We start from the raw sequence: 14,056 nt of genomic DNA on the forward strand, positions 1-14,056 counted from the left end.
GGATTTCTCAGTGTCCCAAGGAAAGATTTCGCTCGAATTTCTGATCCCAGATATCCAGGCATGGGGCAGTCACAGCTTCTTTGGGAATCCCATCCCAGGGAAGGATTTATCCTGAATTTCTGACCCAGACAGTCAGAAGGGCAGGGGCAGCCACGGCCTCTTTGGGAATCCCATCCCAGGGAGGGATTGGTCCTGAATTTCTGATCCCAGGGAAGAATTTCTCCCGAATTTCCGACCCAAACAGTCACAAGGGCAGGGACAGCCACGGCTCCTCTGCACTCCCATCCCAGGGCAGGATTTATCCTGAATTTCTGATCCCAGCCACGGTTCCTCTGCACTCCCATCCCAGGGCAGGATTTATCCTGAATTTCTGATCCCAGCCACGGCTCCTCTGCACTCCCATCCCAGGGCAGGATTTATCCTGAATTTCTGATCCCAGCCACGGCTCCTCTGCACTCCCATCCCAGGGCAGGATTTATCCTGAATTTCTGATCCCAGCCACGGTTCCTCTGCACTCCCATCCCAGGGCAGGATTTATCCTGAATTTCTGATCCCAGCCACGGTTCCTCTGCACTCCCATCCCAGGGCAGGATTTATCCTGAATTTCTGATCCCAGCCACGGCTCCTCTGGGGATCCCATCCCAGGGCAGGATTTATCCTGAATTTCTGATCCCAGCCACGGCTCCTCTGGGGATCCCATCCCAGAGAAGGATTTATCCTGAATTTCTGATCCCAGCCACAGTTCCTCTGGGGATCCCATCCCAGGGCAGGATTTATCCTGAATTTCCGATCCCAGCCATGGTTCCTCTGCACTCCCATCCCAGAGAAGGATTTATCCTGAATTTCTGATCCCAGCCATGGTTCCTCTGCACTCCCATCCCAGGGCAGGATTTATCCTGAATTTCTGATCCCAGCCACGGCTCCTCTGCACTCCCATCCCAGGGCAGGATTTCTGCCCCAGCCCTGCCCGTCCTCGCGTGCCAGGTCCCGGGCCGGGCCGGGCGCGGTGCCCGAGGAGCAGGAAGCGCAGCGGGCACTCAGGTGTGCCAGGTGTGCCAGCTCTGAGTCACCTGCACAGGGAGAGCTCCCGGCACCTGCCCTGCCCCCCGGCGTGCCCCGACAGCTCCGGCCCTTCCCACCCCAACCCTGCACCCAGCACAGCTGAAACCCCACGGCCAAAACCCCAAATACCCCCTGGGAAACCCCAAACCGGGCAGGAAACGGTTAAAAATTCAACTTCCTGCAGATCAGTGTCAGAGGTTATGGATTGAATCAATAAAAGGAATGTAAAATCCACACCGAGCACTTTCCTCCCCCAAAGGGTGAAAAATCCACAACCCCATGGCCAAAATCCCAAATACCCCCTGGGATACCCCAAACCGGGCAGGAAATGGTTAAAAATTCAATTTCTTGCAGCCCAATTTCACAGGTTCTGGATCAAATCAATAAAAGGAACATAAAATTCACACTGAGCACTTGCCTCCCCCAAAGGGTAAAAAATCCACAACCCCACAGCCAAAATCCCAAATGTCCCCTGGAAAACCCTGAATCAGGAAGGAAATGGTTAAAAATTCAATTTCTTGCAGGCCAGTGTGGGCGGTTCTGGACTAAGACAATAAAAGAAACATAAAATTCACAGCAAGCACCTTCCCTTCCTCTCCCAAGGGCAAAAAAGCCCCGATCCCACAGTGAAATCCAGCCCAAACCCCGTGGAAAACCCCAAAAGAGGCTGGAAATGGTTAAAAACTCGACTTTCCCCAGCGATTGCAGCTGGAGTCAATAAAAGGAAGATAAAGGGGCCGGGAGCTCTTTGTTGGGGTCAGGCCTCGCCTTGGGGTCGCTCTTCCCAAAGCCCAGCAATGGGGTGGGGCTGCACTCGGGTTGGGTTACAGCAGGTGCAGGGCAGGTGCAGAACGGGGAGAAATCCCAAAAAAAAGGGAAAATTGGATTAGTGGGTGGGGACAGGTATGGGCTCAGCCATACAGTTGGGATTTTAGTCATACAATTAGGATTTTAGTCATAAAATCATTGGTTTTAATCCTAAAATCATCATTTTAGACATAAAATCACGTGGTAGTTTTGATCCTAAAATCATCATTTTAATCCCAAATCCATCATTTTAATCCTAAAGCTATGGGATGGTGTTAACCCTAAAATCATCCTTTTAATCCTAAAATGATCCTTTTAATCCTAAAACCACGGGATGGTTTTGATCCTAAAACTGTAATTTTAATCCTGAAATCGTAATTTTTAGTCATAAACCCATAATTTTAATCATAAAATCATGGGGTAGTTTTGATCCTAAAGTCATCATTTTGATCACAATGTCATCATTTCAATCATAAACTCATCATTTTAATCCTAAAGCAAGTCATCCTTTTAATCCTAAAATCATCCTTTTAATTCCAATTCCTTCCCAATCCAGGAGGCTTTAAACTGGGAATTCTCAGGGATGTTTTTGGGGCAGGAGCGAAAAATTCCCAAAAGTTTTTCCAGGGAGTTTGATTGAATTTTCCTTTAATAAAACCCCAAAAATCTAGGATGAATTCTCCTTCCTTATCAATCCCTCCCCAGTGGCACAGATCCCATAAATCTGCTGGAACAGGGAATTTTCCTGAGGGATTAAGGTCCTTCCCCTGAATTTCCATCCCTATTTAAATACGGGATTAAAGGGGATCAGAGCCACCTGCCTGGAAACAAATATGGGAATGATCCATGCAAATCCCAAGGGATGGGATTTGGGATTGCAGGGAAAAGAGGGGCCTGGGCCACGTCTCATCCCACTAAAATCAGAATTGATGCAAATTCCCAGATTTCCTGGGGGCAGCCAATTCCAGCTGCAGCTCCGAGCTCTGGGTTGGGGTTTTTTGGGGATTTTGGCCCTGATTTATCCCTGAGTCCTCCTGGATTTGGGTGGGAAAGGCTCAAACCCCAAATTTATCCCTGAATTATCTCAGATTTGGGATGGGAAAGGCTGAAATCCCAATTTTCCTCTGAATTCTCTCAGATTTGGGGTGGAAAAGGCTGAAACCCCAATTTACCCCTGAATCCTCTCAGACCCGGGACGGCAAAGGCTGAAACCCCAATTTCCCCCGAAACCTCCTGGATTTGGGTGGGAAAGGCTGAAACCCCAATTTCCCCCAAAACCTCCTGGATTCGGGGTGGCACAGCCCCATCCCAGGCGGGGCCCTCTGCAGGAGGAAGTATCAGGTGACAATCTGGTGACATTTTGGTGACTCAGCTGTGAAAAAAACCCGCCCAAAAACAACACAAGGGAGGTCACGGCCCCGGAAAACGTCTCCAAAATCCCTTTTCGGGGTCGGGGAGCGGTGGGCAGGATGTCCCCGCAGTGGTCGGTAACTGAGGGGCCGCGGGCGGTGCTGTCCCCGCCCCGGACAGCGATGTCCCCTCCCGGTGGCGCTGGCACTCCTGAAACCCGGGTTAGCGGGGCGGGGCGGGAGTGCCAGGGCGGTGACACCGGGGGGACACCGGGGGGACACCGGGGGGACACCGGGGGGACACCGGCCAGCAGCCCTGCAGAGAGAGACACGGCTCTGACACTGCTGGGACACCGCGGTGACACTGATGTGACACTGATGTGACACCAGGGTGACACTGATGTGACACCGATGTGACACTGATGTGACACCGATGTGACACCAGGGTGACACTGGCCAGCAGGTCCCCAGGGTCTCCAGGCTGTGACATCACCATGACACCGATATGACGCCATTGCGACATCGATGTGACATCATTGTGGCACTGCTGTGACACTGTGACGTCGTTACGATGTCACTGTGACACCCACCAGAATTCCACAGCACTTTTCCTTCCCCTCTTTTTTAAAAATCTCTTTTTCCTTAAATGCCTCAAGGATTTACCCCATTGTTTTCCCTGGATTGTTTGAAAATGCCAAATAAAAATCTGGGAATTTGAAGGATCGGGAAAAAGGAAAAACACAGGGAAAGGGAGGGAAAGCTGCCCAAAATTCCAGAGGCATTTCCCAATTTCTTCGTTCTTTTTTCCTTAAACCACTCAAGGATTTATCCCATTAATTTCATGAGATCATTTGAATATCCCAAATAAATATCTGGGAATTTGAAGGATCTGGAAAACCACAGGGAAAGGGAGGGAAAACTGCCCAGAATTCCAGACGGATTTCCCAATTTCTTCATTCCTTTATCCTTAAAACCCCTCAAGGATTTACCCCATTATTTTCCCTGGATGTTTTGAATATCCCAAATAAATTTCCCTGAGTTCGTTTCACTTGCAAAGGAAATCAGGGAAGCTTTAAATCCCAGCAGGAAGATGGAATTCCAGGCAAAATTATTCAAATCCACATTTTTCCCTGCCAAAATGCTCATCCCTGGCACCTGCCACACTTTCTTTTTGCCACGTGCTGCCCTAATTAATATTTAATTATGCAAAATCCAATGTTAATTAGGGGAGCCGCTGATTGCTTCTGCTGCTTCCCAAAGGTGAGTTCAAAAATCCCAGGAAAAGGAAGAAAATGTGGAAATAAAATGGAATTTCTCTGCCCTGGGAGTTTTAAGGCAGATGAAATTCATTATTAAATTTCAAATAATGGAATTAGGGTGGTGTTTGGGAATTATTTCTTCTTCCATCTTTTCAAACTCCATCCTGTGCCAGGAATTACCAGGAATTTCCAGGAAGGGTTTGGAATGATCAGGAATTACCAGGAATTCTCACCCCAGGCCCCAAAACCATTCCCAAATTTTCTCTTCCATCCTTTTAAATTCCTGTGGCAGGAATTTCCAAGAAGAATCAGGAATTCCCAGGAAGGATCAGGAATTCTCACCCCACAGCTCCTGACCTGGCACAAGGCTTTGGGATGGATCCCAAAACCCCCCAACCCTCCGGCCCCATCCCAAAAAAGCATTCCCAGAAAAGCTTGGGAAGCAGGTGCTGCCTAACCCCAGCAGGATTTAAAAGAAAAAAAATGGGAATTTTCAGCTCCCATCAGCCTGGACAGGGATCCAACCCCCAAAAAAGGTGAAAAGGCCAGATCCCAAAAACTGGGAGGGATTTTTGGCTCCTTCCCCATCCCGAAATTCCAGAAATTCAGGAGTTAACTCCGTGCCTGCACCTTTTATTTGCCTTGGATTTGCCCCAAGTTTGAGTCACAGAGTTCAAACAAAGGAAAAAAAAACCCCAACAAAAAACCCCAACCCTTTGTGTTTCATATCCCAAATATCCCTGGGAAAGGAGAATTTGGGGAATAACGAGGGCACATCTTTGTTTTATCCCAAAAAAACCCCTCAGGACGTGTTCAGAGCATTAAATAATCCAAATTTTCAGGGGCTGGAATTAATAAATGATGACAAAATTCTGGATTTTCAGCAGTTCCATTGAAGTGCTGGAGGTGGGAGCCGGGTTTTTATAGGATCAGGCTCCCAAAGGAACGTCAGGAATGTGGGGTGGAAGCAGTGCAGAAAAATAGAGAAAAATCTGGATTTTTTTTTTTTTTTTTCCTCTGAAAGAGAGCAGAAAAATAGAGAAAAGTTCGGAATTTTTTTCCCCTGAAACAGGGCAGAAGAATAGAGGAAAACCTGGATTTTCCCCCTGGAACCAAGCAGAAATATAGAGAAAAATCGGATCCCCCCCCCCTTTTTTCCTCTGAAAAGAGATCAGAAAACCGGAGAAAAATGCGGATTTTTTTTTTTTCCCCTTTTCCTCCTGAAACAGAGCAGAAAACCGAGAAAAATCCGGATTTTCTCCCCTGAAACAGGGCAGAAAAATAGAGAAAAGTCCGGATTTTCCTCCCTGAAAGAGACCGGAAAAATAGAGAAAAATACTGATTTTTTTTTTTTTTTCTCTCTCTCTTTTCCTCTTGAAAAAGAGCAGAAAACACGGACTTTTCCCTCTGAAGCAGAGCAGAAAACCAGAGAAAAATCCCGATTTTTTTCCCCCTGAAAGAGAGCAGGAAAGCGATAAAAGCGCGGGCTTCCCCTTCCCCTCAGGGATCCCATGGAAACCGGGCCCGGATCCGGAGCCCGCGGCCTTTTCCGGCTCCCTCAGGGGCTCGGGAGCGGCCCCGGCGCTTTGGGCTTGGGCTGAGGGGAAAAAACCCCAAAGAGCCGTGAAACCTGCAGGGTTTTATCTTTATTTATCTGCAGAGCCCAAAGAAACCCGGCCTGCGGGGGGAACAACCGGGGCAGCCTTGGGGCTGTGCCCCGGCTGCGAATTCAGGGGTCCGGGGGGGATCTGAGGGATTTTTGAAAGGATTTGAGGGAACCTCTGATTACTTGAGGGATTTTTTTAGGATTTTAAGAATTTTTGGAGTATTTAAGGGAGCCTCCGGATGATTTGAGGAATTTTAGGGAATATCTGGATGATTTCAGGGATTTTTAAAAAGTATTTTAGGGATCTTTGGAGGATTTTAGTGGTTTTTGGAGGATTGTAGAGATTTTTGGATGACATTAAGGATTTTTAAAATTATTTTAAGGATTTTTAGAGGATTTTAGGGACTTTTGGAGGATTTTAGGGACCTCAGGATTGCTTTAGGGACCTCTGGAGGATTTTAAGGAACCTCTGTAGGATTTTAGGAACCTTTGGATGAATTTAGGGATATTCAATGGTGCCAGACCTTACAATAATAATTATTATTATTTTTCACCCCTGGGCTTTCAGCCCTTTCAGCAAACCCCCAAAATCCAAGATTTCAATAAAATTCCCTCTCTCCAGCCACATTTTAAGAAAGATTCCCACTTTTTTTTGGCTCTACAGGAAGAGCAGGGGTTTGGGATTGTTCCAGGTTCCCACCAAGGTGGAAATCCCTGATTTTCCACCAGCTCCGGGATCCCTCAGAGTGCTAAAATCCAGGAATATTCCAACATTCCAAGTTCCCTACAAGCCACCCAAGATGTGATCCCAGACAACACCAACCACAACACATCCCCGGGATTCCAGAAAATTGGGAAATAAATGATATATCCTTATATTTTCCAATGGGAATTCCCTCTCAAACAGCTGCATCCATGGCTGGGAATTTCCAGGAATCACCAGAAAATTGGGAAATACATCTTTTAACCATTTTGTCCCTCAAGAAGTTTCCCTGTTACAATTCACCCCAAGCACCTCAAAATCCAGGATTTTTCACCCATTTTGCTCCTGAACGCCCTAAAAAAAAAATCCCGATCCAAGAATCCCTCAGAAAAAAAAAAAAAAAAAATCCTTCCTTAGGAGAGGATAAAGTCCAACACTTACTTGTGGCGCCCAGATTTCTTTGTCCTTGAAACTCCAACAAAACCCAGGAGAAGAGGCCAAATCCTGATCCCAAAAGGAAAAAAAGGAGGGAAAACGAGGTGGGAATGGGAGCTGCCGATGGAATTTGGGATTTCTTCCTGCTCTGTTATCTCCAGGGAACGCTGGTGGAAATCTTTGCCTGGTACAGTCGGAGCCTCTGCTTCACAGGCCAGGAATTTTTACTTTGAATAATTTTTAACTTCGGCTCCCGGCAAGGAAAATGCTCCAAGGCTCTGCTTGGTTGGGTTTGTTATTTATTTCATGGGAGAGGATTTTTTATTGAGCGGGGAAATGGGGGAAACTCTCCTTTTTTCCCATCGTTTCCCAGCTTCCAGGGGTGGAAGGGATGAGGGGAAAGGATTGGAACAATTTTCCTGGAAAAATGAGGAGATAACAGAGCTGGGAGAGAGGATCTTCAGGCACTTTAATCCTCTGAGCTCCGTTTGTTTTCTGCTTTGTTTTAAAATATAAATCATTTTCCTGGCCTGTGGCTGAAGCAGCGCAATCCCCTCAGAGGTGCTGAAGCAAAAGTAATTCACAGTTGTGATACTGAAATTGGTAAAAACACCGATTTATTGTTATTTTTATTCTTTTTACCTTTTTGAGGGTTGAAATTCAGACACGTTCCCCTCACAAACTGGGAGAAATCACCTTAAAACACAAAGGAAATAAATAGAAAAAAATCAGGCCAAGGAAAACGCCCAAATCTCCTCAGAAGGGCTGAGACAAAACTCATTAATAAATGTGATAATTGAAATTGGTAAAAACAACAACTTACTGTTATTTTTAGCTCTCTGAGGGTTGAAATTCAGACATATTCCCCTCACAAACTGGGAGAACTCACCTTAAAACAAAAAGGAAGTTCTAAAAACTCAAGGCCAAGAAAAAGGGCCAAAATCGCCCCAGAGGTGCTGAAATGAAACTAATCAACAATTCTGATCACTGAAATTGTTAAAAACTACAATTTATTGCTATTTCCACTATTTTTATCTCTTTGAGGGTTGAAATTCAGGCACATTCCCCACATAAACTGGGAGAATTCACCTTAAAACACAAAGGAAAAAAGCCAAATCGCCTCAGAAGCGCTGAAACAAAACTAATTAACAAATATGATCATTGAAATTGGAAAAAACACCAATTTACTGTTATTTTTAATATTTTTACCTCTCTGAGGTTTGAAATTCAGGCACATTCCCCTCACAAACTGGGAGAATTCACTTTAAAGCACAAAGGAAATTTTAAAAATTCCAGGCCAAGGAAAAAGGCCCAAATCCCCTCAGCTCCCTGAGGAAGTCAAAAAGAAGTCTAAAAATTTGGATTGGCCCAAAACTGCACCCAGACACCTCAAAAAAACCAACTTTTAAACCAACAGAGGTGGAAATAACTCAGTGTAAAATGAATTTTTCCAGTATGTTCCCGCATGGCAACAGGAAATTGAAGAAGGACCTGGAACAAAGCACAGCAGGAAAATGGAACTGGGTGATTTTTGTGGGGATTTTCCAGGATTCTGTGAGGAATTCCATGAAAAAATTGGATTTCTAGGGGATGTTTTCCTCCGGGGTGAGGAACTCTCAGCAAATCACCCCAAAAATTAAAATATCCCATCCAAAACTTGAAGAATTTGTGCCCCATCCCCGTTTTTTACCCTCACGCTCTCTCCTAGATAAGAAATTGATTTATTTTGTTTATTCCTACCCAAATCCCAGTAGAAAAACTCCTTTTTTTTTTGCTGGCAGTGCCAGCTGAGCCCCACCACAAATATCCCGGTGTTTTTATGGTGTTTGTCCTTGTTAAAGTCAAATTTAGCCCTTTTTTTTTCCCTCTCAGCACCTGCCCTTTTCCACTCTGGGAGCTGCCGAGCACCTGCTCAATTAAAGCTTCATTAAAACCGACTTTTTTAATTGCCTCTGGGTTGTTGGAGCAGGAAAAACAGCTGGAAAAAAGCCTTGGACATGGTGAGGAAGCAGCAAAAATTCCTTGTTTTCCTGTCAGTTTTGCTGTTTTGTTCTTTTTATTTTATATGCTCGCCATGGTGAATGTGGAATTCACCAAATTGGAAGTGTCCATCCTCAATAGTGAACTGGAAATAGAGAATAAGTAAGAATATTCCAGAGAAAAAGGGAAGAATAATAATGATAAATAAGGAATAATAATAAATAAAATTCAATAATAATAGTAATAATAGTAATAATCATCGTCATCATCAGGATATTCGAGAGAAAAAGGGAAGAATACTACTAATAAATAAAAAAAAGTAATAATAATAATAATGGGATAATAAGTAAAATTTAATAATAATAGGATATTTCAGAGAAAAATGGAATATTTATAATGATAATGGAGTAATAAAAATTTAATAATAATAGAAATAATAATCAGGATATCTAGAGAAAAAGGGAACTATCCCCCTCAAAATACAAATTATCACCGCTCTTAACATTTACTCAGAGTTTTGTGATAAATGAAAGATATTTTTAAAGGTTTTTCTAAGCCTTGGGGAAACTTTTTTCTCCTGCCAGGAATTTTTTTGGAGCTGGATTTGTCCTGGCCGAGCAAACAGCCCCAGCAGAGCGCAGCTTTTCATCAGCGCCCATAAAATTGAATATTTTTTATTGGATTTCTGGCAACGCCCGGGAACGTTTGGTGCTTATCGGGCCCAGATAAGATAGCAGAGCTTGGGCTCGGCTCATTAAAGCCCGGCCTGGCAGCCACAATTAACGAACTGGTTTTTTCCAGGGATGAGCAGATCCAGAGGATTCCCGGGAAAAGCGCGGGAAAAGCTCCATGCCCTGGGCCAAAATCCTGGGATTTGCTGAGCCAGAGGCAATTAGTGACCTGTTTTTTCCCAGGGATTCGGGAGGATTCACCTGTTCCTGGGAATTATTGGAAAACTGAGCTCCCAGCTCAACCCCTCTGGACTCCCTTTGCCTTCTGCTCCCCCCAGTGGCCACAGCTCCAGGGATGGAACGAAAAGAAATTGATGGAATTAACAAGAAATCCACGAAATAAAATTTTAAAAAATACATGGAATGAAAGGAAATCCGTGGAATTGAAAAGAAATAAAAAGGAAATCCATGAAATTAAAAGGAAATCCACGAAATTAAAAGGAAATCCACGAAATAAAAAGGAAATCCACGAAATTAAAAGGAAATCTGTAGAATGAAAAAGAAATCAGTGAAACTAAAAAGAAATACATGAAATTTAAAAGGAAATCCGTGGAATTAAAGGAAATCTGTGAAATTAAAGGACATCCAAAAGAAATCCATGAAATTGAAAAGAAATTCCGAAGAAATCCATGAAATTCAAAGGAAATCCAAAAGGAATCCATGGAATTCAAAGGAAATCCATGAAATTCAAAAGAAATCAGCCAAAAATCAACAGTGGGAATGACATCACCGGGAAGGGGAGTTGGGAATTGCAGTGGGAATTTTCCCAACCCCAAAACCCTGAATCCAATCCCAGTGGGGAATTGGGAAGGAAAAAGGGAATTAAAGCCCAGCTTTACCTGCTCGATGTAAACATCTTAATTAAGCCCGTGCTAATTGCTCGCTCCTAATTAAAGCTCTCCCAGTTCCAGAGCCTCTGGAATTGCAGCTCCTGGAATTTTGGGATTTCAGGAAATTTCCCTGCTCAGCTCTCCCTGAGGGCCAGCACAGGCTTGGAATTTGATTTTCCCAACATTTTTTCCCTGTTTGATTTTCTAATCGACTCCCAAAAAAGCTGAAAAGCCAAAAAATAAAAGTTTAAATCTCTTTATTTTGGCACTGTTTACAAAGGTACAAATGCAGGAAATATTGGGGGGTTAAAATCGAGTTTTAAAGCACAATTTTATTGTTTTCAACCCAAAGCTGCACTTTGGAAAAGGAATTTGATGGTGGAAAGGAAGGAGAAACCCAGAAAACTCAAAATGAAACCCACAGAACCAAAGCTCAACCCCAAACCCAAAACTAAACCCATGAAGCCAAACTAAACCCACAAAGCCCCAAATTAAACCCAAACCTTAACCCCAAATCCAAATCTAAACCCACCAAACTCAAGCACAAACCCAAACCCACAGAACCCAAACCCCACAAAATTCAACCCCCAACCAAACCTAAACTCAAAAAATCAAACCCCAAAACCCAAAATTAAACCCACAAAACCCAAACTAAACCCATAAAACCAAACCTAAACCCACAAAACTCAACCCCAAAACCCAAACCTAAACCCCACAAACTCAACCAGGAGTTCACAGCGATGACAAAACCGAACCACACCTCAAAAATGAGTAAAAATCTGGGGATTTTAACATTTTCTGGGTAAAAATGTCAGGATTTTGGGTAAAAATTACTGAGAAAAACTCGATTTTAATCACACACAGAATTAGATTTTTAGATGTTTACACAAATCCCACTTTTAATGTCACAAACCCCATTATTAGACAACAATTAAAGCAAATCCCACACGAGAAGAGACAGAAAAAGGAGCTGATCCTTCAATAAATTAAAATTCAGCAATTAAGCAGGACAGGAATTAACACACAGGAATTCCCAGCTCCAGAGGTGCAATTCCTTGGAATTATTTGCATAGTTCCTCCTTTTTTTCCCCCTTTGGAATCCAGAAAATCCTCAGGAATTTGGAAAATCCTCAGGAGTTCTGAATTCCAGGATAAAACCTTCCGACTTGGGAAGGGAAAAAAATCTCAGCAGCACAAAAAAATGGAAATGATCAAAATTCCAAGTTGGAATTTCCCAAATACTCAAAAAAAGGGAATTTCAACTGGAATTCCTTGGCCAGGAGGAAAAGAATTTTATTTCTCATAATAAAGAGGAAACATTTGGAATTTTTTGGCACAGGAGCCTCTCCGTGATTTGGGTTTTATCCCTAAAAATTCCACCAAAACCTCATTGTTTTTTAAGGAGATAAAAGCAAATCCAGCTGCCCCAAAATTCCCAGAAAAAATGGGATTATTCCATGGGATAAATGGATTTCTTCCCATCCCAAATTCTCCTCTTGGAAGGTTGGAACCCCAGGGAAATGTGGATTCTCCAGGTGGGAGGCAGATCCAAGAGTTCTGGTCTCATTTTCCCATTAAAAATTTTGGGAAAAAAGGGGAGAAGCAAAGCTCCCATTCCCATCCCTGGCAGGGAATGCTGAGGAGCCAAAGGATTTCGGTGGGAATGCTCAGAGCTGGAATTCCAGTGGGTGACACAGAAATTCCAGATATTTGGGATAGATTTGGGATGGGTTTGGGATGGATCCCATAACCAACCCAGCCAGGAGGAAAATAGTTGAAATTCCAGGGGGTGACAGTGAAATTCTATGGATTTAGGACGGATTTAGGACTTCCCCATGGATTTAGGACGCTCAGGCTTGGATGGAAAAGCTGCAGGAGGGAGACCCAGCCAGGAGAAAAAAAATCCTTTTCCAGCTCTTTGAGCTTCCCAAAATTCCTCAGGCAGGAATGAGGTCCATGGGAGAAGCTGAGGCCGCCTGCAATTGGGGAATGCCTCTGGAGCTCAAATTCCAGGGATTTCCCACACCAAAATCCCATTTTTCCACTGGCAGGAGTTGTCCCAATCCCTGTGGCTCATCCCAAAAATCCCTGAGTGCCCCAAAAGCAGGAATTCCCAATTCCAGGAATGGATTATCCCTTGGAGAACATTTAATCCAAGGACTGAGCTGGAAAAATTCCCCAAAAAATCCCAAGATTTGGGATCAGGCCTGGATTGAGCACCAGGAGAGCTCCCAGTGGGATCTGGGATTTGCTTCCAAAGGATTCTGCATCTTAATTATTGTCATAATTAATTAGCATGGTTAGTTAGCATAATTAATTAGCATAATTAATTGCCGTCCCAGGTTAAAGCAGTGGCACTTGAGAGGATCCCTTTGCCAAGTGTCCAGCCCGGAATGGATCCACATCCCAAATCCCAGCTCCAGTTTTGGGGTCACATCCCAAGGAAAGTCCCCAAATTCCTGAAGGATTCTCTCCACAGGTCCCCAAATCCCTCAGGAATTCTCTCCCAACAGGAAAAACACCCCAAATTCCTTAAGGATTTGTTCCAAATAGTGAAACCCCCCAAATTCCTTAAGGATTCTCTCCACAGGTCCCCAAACCCCTCAGGAATTCTCCCTAAGCAGGAAAACTCCCCCAAATTCCTGAAGGATTCTCTCCAAACACCAAAAGTCCCCCAAATCCCTCAGGAATTCTCCCTAAGCAGGAAAACTCCCCCAAATTCCTGAAGGATTCTCTCCAAACACCAAAAATCCCCCAAATTCCTTAAGGATTCTCTCCACAAGTCCCCAAATCCTTCAGGAATTCTCCCCAAACACCAAAAATCCCCCAAATCCCTCAGGAATTCTCTCCAAGCAGGAAGACTCCCCCAAATTCCTGAAGGATTCTCTCCACAGGTCCCCAAATCCTTCAGGAATTCTCCCCAAACACCAAAAATCCGCCAAATCCTTCAGGAACTCCCCCATCCTGGGGCAGGAACCCCCGGAGCAGCACCAGGACCCTCCAAAGCCACCAAATGTCCCCAGGCCAGCGCTGCTGAGAGCTGGGGGTGGGATCTGGGACAAACCCTGTGGGGCCCCTGTGGGATCAGCACAAACCCCGTGGGGCCCCGGTGGATCAGCACAAACCCTGTGGGGCTCCCAGGGGATCCAGCACAAACCCTGTGGGGCTCCCGTGGGATCAGCACAAACCCTCTGGGGCCTCTGTGGGATCAGCACAAACCCCGTGAGGCCCCTGTGGATCAGCACAAACCCTGTGGGGCCCCTGTGGGATCGGCACAAACCCTGTGGGGCTCCC

The sequence above is a fragment of the Zonotrichia leucophrys genome, chromosome 21 (assembly GCF_028769735.1).
Source record: "Zonotrichia leucophrys gambelii isolate GWCS_2022_RI chromosome 21, RI_Zleu_2.0, whole genome shotgun sequence".
In the NCBI taxonomy this organism is placed as follows: Eukaryota; Metazoa; Chordata; class Aves; order Passeriformes; family Passerellidae; genus Zonotrichia; species Zonotrichia leucophrys.